Below are 6,701 nucleotides of genomic sequence, written 5' to 3' on the forward strand. Positions count from 1 at the left end.
AGGTATGCACCAGCAGACCCAGCTGAAACCTGCTTTTTGTTTTTGTTTGAAGTGCTGGGGAAGAGAACACAGAACTTTGTACATGACAGACAAGAGCTCTACCACTAAGCCTCACCTTTAAATCTTCACTGCTTGCAAAATCTTACTGCCAGGCTCTGTGGAGTTCTAGTGTTACACAGAATTTGTTGCATTGTTCTGGGGAAACCCAAGGGGTTCTACCTCTGAGCCATACCCCAGCCCTGTTTATTTTATTATTTATTTATTTATTTATTTGTGGGTCTGGGGATGGAACCCAGGGGCATTCGACCACTGAGCTACACCCCTGCCCTATTTTTTTTTTTTTTTTTGAAACAGGGTCTCGCTGAGTTGCAGAGGGCCTCACTCATTTCCTTCACATATAGGAATATCTACAGGACATCTTTCCCAGAAGTAAAATGGCTAGATCAAAAGAAATACCTTTACAAATCTAAATGCTCTTGCCCAAATCACCCTCTAGATCAGTTTTTCTTGCAGAAAACAAAAACCATTCTAGATATTTTAAACAATAAAGCACTTGTTTTGGAAAATTTGTGCTTATGAAATCATAAGGGTTGAAAGAATTCGGATTGAGCCTAGCAAAGTGAATCCCATAGTGAAACAGAACCGATTCATTAAGAGAACTACAACCTCTAGAGGCCTCAAGAAGCAGGGTCAGGCTGCCTGTAATTTGAGTGCTTGGGAGGCTGAGACAGTGAGAATCATAGGTTTGAGGACAGTTTCAGCAATGTAGCAAGATTCTGAGAAATTTAGGGAGACTCTGTTTGTAAATTTAAAAAAATAAGTTTTTTTTTTTTTTTTTGAGAGCTGGGTGTGGCCCAAGTTTGTAATCCCAGCACTTGGGAGGCTGAAGATAGGAGGATCAGTGTTCAAGGCCAGCTTCAGCTACTTAGTGAGGTCCTCAGCAACTTAGTGGGATTCTGTTTCCAAATAAAAAATAAAATCAGGCTGGGGGTATAGCTTGGCAATAGAATGCCCCTGCGTTCAATAACCAGTACTGACCAAAAAGAAAAAAGTAGTTTTCACATTTAAGGCTGAATTTATTCTGGTATGAGGTATAAATCTTTGTTGTTTTTTTTTATAACTATCCAGGTGTCCTACCATCTTCTAATGAATAAATCATATTCTCTCCACTGAATTGAAATGTCATCTTTATCATGTACTAAATTCCAATATCTAGGTCTATTTTTTACCTTTTTATTCTGTTCTGATGATTTGTGTAGTCATCTGCCAGTACCAAACTACTTTCATTATTAGAGATGTCTATTTAAATATTTTATAAGGTGGGTCAGCTTTTCATAATTTTCCCGGCTAGTCTTGCTTCTTTCTTGTAGAAACTTTGGAATCAGCTATCTGATTTTTAAAACTGCTGATATTTTTATCAAGATTCCATTAAATTTGTAAAATTAGAATGTGTAAGTCTTCTGCTGATGTTACATCTTCTTTTCCAAGAATATTCATGTGTTTAACCTTTTTTCAAGTTAACATAGTTTTATATTTGTGTATTGCAAATTTCTTCTTTATTCATAGATATTTTCTCTTCTTTGTTCTGACATTAAATGGGGTTTTTTCTTCTGTTGAATCTAAGTGGCTGTTATTTATGTAAATAAAAGCTTCTGATGTCTCTGACTAAGTTTATACTCGGTGACTTTATTCATTTTAAGAGACTTTCAGTTGACATTCTTTAGCTTTGCATTATCTTCAAATACTAATTTTACCTTTTCCTCATTTTTAATACTTTAAAATTCTCTCACAATTGTTAAGTAATTCTCCTTTAGGTTTTTAAGTTTCTTTAGGACTTTCTTTAATTGGGACTGGGGATGGAACCCAGGAGCATTCAACCTCTGAGCTACACCCCCAGTCTGACTTTATTTTTATTTCAAAATAGGGTCTCACCAGCATGGTGGTACATTCTTGTAATCCCATTACTCAGGAGGCTGAGACAGAAGGATTGTAGGTTCAATGACAACCTCAGGTACTTAGTGAGGCCCCCCCACAATTTAGTTTGTCCTGCTTCAAAATTACATAATAGCCGGGCGTGGTGGCGCACGCTTGTAATCCCCACGCTTGGGAGGTGGAGACAGGAGGATCGCGCAGGTTCGAAGCGCTGGTTTAAGAGACCCTGTTTCCAAATTAAAAAATATAAAAAATAGGTCTGGGAGTATAGCCCGGAGGTAGAAGGGTTCCATCCCCAGTACTACCAAAAAATAAAAAATAAAAATAAAAAAATAATAAAAACTAGAGGTGGGGATGTAGCTCAGAGGTAGAATGTCCCTGGGTTCCACCCCCAGTACAAAGGGAGGAAAGAAAACAGGGTCTCACTAGGTAGATGAGCATCTCAGTACTTGCTGAGGTTGTCCTTCCAATTTGATCCTCCCAAATACTGGGATTACAGGTGTGCACCACCAAGCCGGCTAAGTGCTTGCTAAATTCTGAATTTGTCTGATTCACTTATTTTCACCACTTTTGTCAGTCTTTGTATCCCTAGTTACAAAGCAAAGTTTTTTCTAAAAAAGATCAATCATTGTGTGTGTGTGTGTGTGTGTGTGTGTGTGTGTGTGTGTGTAACCCAGAGGCTTTCTACCTCCGGGCTATACTCCCAGCCCTATTTTATATTTTACTTGGAAACAGGGTCTCACTAAGTTGCTGAAAGCTTCACTAAATAGCTGAGGCTGGCTTCGAACCTGTGCGATCCTCCTGTCTCAGCCTCCCAAGCGCGGGGATTACAAGCGTGTGCCACCACGCCTGGCTTAAAGATAATCATTTATATCCCTTCATAGCACCTAATTCTTTTTTCCATTTACAATATAATCTCTCAAAGTGTCACATATATTTTTTCAACAAAAGGTTTGTGGGTGTGTTAGCTTTTCCTTGTATTTCCATATAAAACTGTAGGCAAAAGCTAAAGATTTTAGTGTTTAGATTTGCTTAAACATTATTGGTGATATGTAAGTATTGTCTCTACAATTTTCTTGAAATTATGCATTGTTTCATTTAAAATCATATTATGAATATTGTGAGAGGAAATAATTGGTAAGTCTTAAAATTCAATAGCTCTAAACATTTAAATAAAAAATTAACAGATTAACTGCTATAAACTATACCAAAAAATCAGTCCTCTTACTTTATTTTATGTTAAAGGCATCTTGTGTTAAAATATTTTCAAACTTGCCGGGCGTGGTGGCTCACGCTTGTAATCCCAGCGCTTGGGAGGCAGAGACAGGAGGATCACACAGGTTCGAAGCCAGCCGCGCTGGCTTAAGAGACCCTGCTTCCAAATAAAATATAAAAAAATAGGTCTGGGAGTGCAGCCTGGAGGTAGAAGAGTTCCATCCCCAGGACCACCAAAAAAAAAAAAAAAAAATCCAAACTACTGGGCGTGGTGCCTCATGCTTGTAATCCCAGTACTTGGGAGTCTAAGACCTGAAGATTGCGCAGGTTTGAAACCAGCCTCAGCTACTTAGTGAGACCCTGCTTCCAAATAAAATATAAAATAGGTTGAGAGTGTAACTAGCTAGTGATGCTAGCCTGCGCAACTTAGAAAGACCCTGTCTCAAAATACTACACTACTACTAACAATAATAGTAGGCTGGAGTGTAATTCAAAGATACAGTGGGCTCAATCCACAGTGCCAGACCAAAAGTTTCAATTTGATAATGTAAATGTTTATTCTTCATGTCTTTTTTTTTTTTTTTTTTGGTGCAGTACTGGGGACTGAACCCAGGAGTATTCTACCTTCAAGCTATACCCCTAGCCCTATTTTATTCTTTTATTTTGAAACAGGGTCTCACTAAGTTGCAGAGGGCCTAAGTAGCTGAAGCTGGTCTTGAACCTTCTATCCTCCTGTCTCAGCCTCCCAAGTAATGGGATTACAAGCGTGTACTGGGATTACAAACATGTGCCACCACACTGGTTTTCAGGTCATTTTTAATGTCATAAAAATTCTAATATCTAAATTAACTTTTCCAGAGATGGAGTAAAATTTGGAAATAAGATTAAAAAAAAATCAGAGAAGCACAAACAAAACTCAGTTCTTGAAATTTCCCCACTAGGTTAAGTATTTTTAGATTTTCCCCATAGGGCCATGAGACAAAATGCCCCTAAGTAACTGTAAAGGTCTTCTCAAACCTCATAAGGAAGTCCTTTTCCTACTTCAATAAGTAATACTTCCTTGGACCTTAGATTCCTTGAACTTTGCGTTTTTAATTGTGCACATACCATAATCCCAACTCATAAAAAATAAGGCAGGATTTCCAAATATGCTAATTTGAAGACTGTCCTTAGCCCATGAAACAGAAGAGCTGAGATCTAACTGATGAGCTTCTACCACCACCAGGATGTGAGCCGTGACTACAGTACTCAAGTGAAGGAAAAATTTGCTTAAATCATTTATTTACATAAATGGTAAATGTCCATCTACGAGGAGAATCAGTGTGATAATCTGAGATCACGTATGACTCAATGTTATTTTTCACTTTATCTTTCCTTGTCTGCTTCCTGGTTAATTTGAAGTTAGGGTGCCCCATCAGGTACTCCCAGAGATTCCTTTTAGCATTTCTGAGTATGTACAATGAAATATTACACAATTCATGAGTTTATATTTAAGTATGATGATTTGCTGCGATACCCCATTAAATGTTGAATTATTAGGTAAACAGCATGTATAGTCTCTAGTTACAAAGCAAACAGAAAACATAAATAGAAAAATTGCCTTGAAAAGCTAAAGCAGATAAAACAAAAACCTCACACTCAATGAAAAATTTTCTTATCAGAGGCCAAAAATTTGGGGGCACTACATTTTACTCAATTTTCAACACCAAAGCGAAAATGATGAACAGCTCCCATTCTCTGGTTCTGATGTGTCCAGAAAAAAAAAATAATCATCTTGATCAGATTTTCTTTAAAGCAGATGGTAAAAGAAACCAAAGGCAAGATGAGCAAAATTATGGCATATGAAAAATTTAGTATTCACACAAATGCCAGGGAGCTGAAGCTTCTAATCTTCTAGTCACAGAGAGATATTATATAAACCTCATGTGACTGAGGGTCATAGAACCAATCCTACCCGTCCCTAATGGTTAAAGTTTAAGCACTTATTAATAGGCCAGGAACATCTACTTTCATTAAGTACGAGTTTGCTATTTTCTTCAAAGTGGTGTTTGGCTTAGGATATTAGTTTGGCTTTTTTTTTTTTTTTAGCACTACAAATACTATGATCCTTTTAGAATGTAGTATTATTTTCACATCAATTAAATACACTCTATTTTTAAATGTCCACTTCTGGAGCCTTAGCTTTTAATACATTGAACAGAGATCTTACTTTTATTTCTCTAATTAAATGCATCCCTATCCCTAGGATTATCAAAAAGAAGTCACTTAATCAAACTGGTACTCTCCATTGACACTGTACTCAAGTTTCAGTTTAAATACTACATTTAGAGAAATTCTCCCTAATTTTTTAAGCATATCTCCATCACACTCTTCACCGAAGAAAACTTCTCATGCGTGGTGATTATTTTGCAAATAATTCCATATCCAGTTAGCAAATTAAAAAAAAATTATTGGAAAAAGCAGCAGCACAGCTGTTAGTTGTGGCAGAGCAGCAAACCAAATGTTGAAGAACGTTCAAATGTCACACTGAAAGCGACATACCAAAAGTGAGCACTTACTATTGCGAGCCTAGAACTTGTGTGTTACTAGATTGAACCCAGGGGCATGCTGCCTCCAAGCTATATCCTCAGCTCAGGTCCTTCTCCCCTTTTAAAAACAGGGTCTCACTAGATTGCTGAAGCTGATCTTGAACCTGTGATCCTCCTGTTTCAGCCTCCCAAGTACTGGGATTCCAGGCACGCACCAACACACCCTGCTAATTATGTCCTTTATATTTCTTGTGCCACCACAATTCCTGAAAATCTCTTGGTGAGAAATTACTCAAGCCACTCCTTCAAAGAACATGTTCAGGTTTAAAACAATCAATATGAGATGCAATGTGGAGGGGGGTCATATTGTACAGCTTTTGGACTAGATGAGTAACTTAGTCATCCAGGAGATAGACAAAGTCCTCAAAGGATCTGTTCCTACTAGCTTTTCCTTTTGAGGACTTCTACATTTTAAAGAACTGACACTAGATGAAAATTATTAATTTTTTGCACAAACACAGATGAATAGAAGTTACTTCTCAGTAACAGATTCATGGAATATATTTTTAAACAAAATTTATTCTATTTCCTTAACAAAAGAACCAAAAGGGGCATTAGGCAATTTAACTTTAATATTGAATATACCCTTAGAGTTGGGCACTTCCAACTTCTACTTCCAGAACTGCTTAAGAAGGTGTGATTTTTTGTTTTTAAGTGTGATTCTAGCTTGTTCGTGGCAAGCTCATCATTTGAGGATAGAATTTGACACAGGGTAAAAATTTTCCTCGGTGAACTAAAAATTTATAAAGGCCAAATATAAAAAGCATGAGACAGATTAAGCCAGGCTTGGTGTGCGTGCCTGTAAAGTCAGTAGTTTGGGAGGTTGAGACAGGGAGAGCACAGGCTTGAGGCCGGCCTCAGCAACTTAGTGGCACACTCTGGTAGAGGACCCCTGGGTTCAATCCCCAGTACCACAAAAAGAGACAGACAATAAGCAAAACTGTCAACAGTGATGACTTGTAAAGA

Source organism: Muscardinus avellanarius (assembly GCF_963383645.1).
Source record: "Muscardinus avellanarius genome assembly, chromosome: 11".
Lineage (NCBI taxonomy): Eukaryota > Metazoa > Chordata > Mammalia > Rodentia > Gliridae > Muscardinus > Muscardinus avellanarius.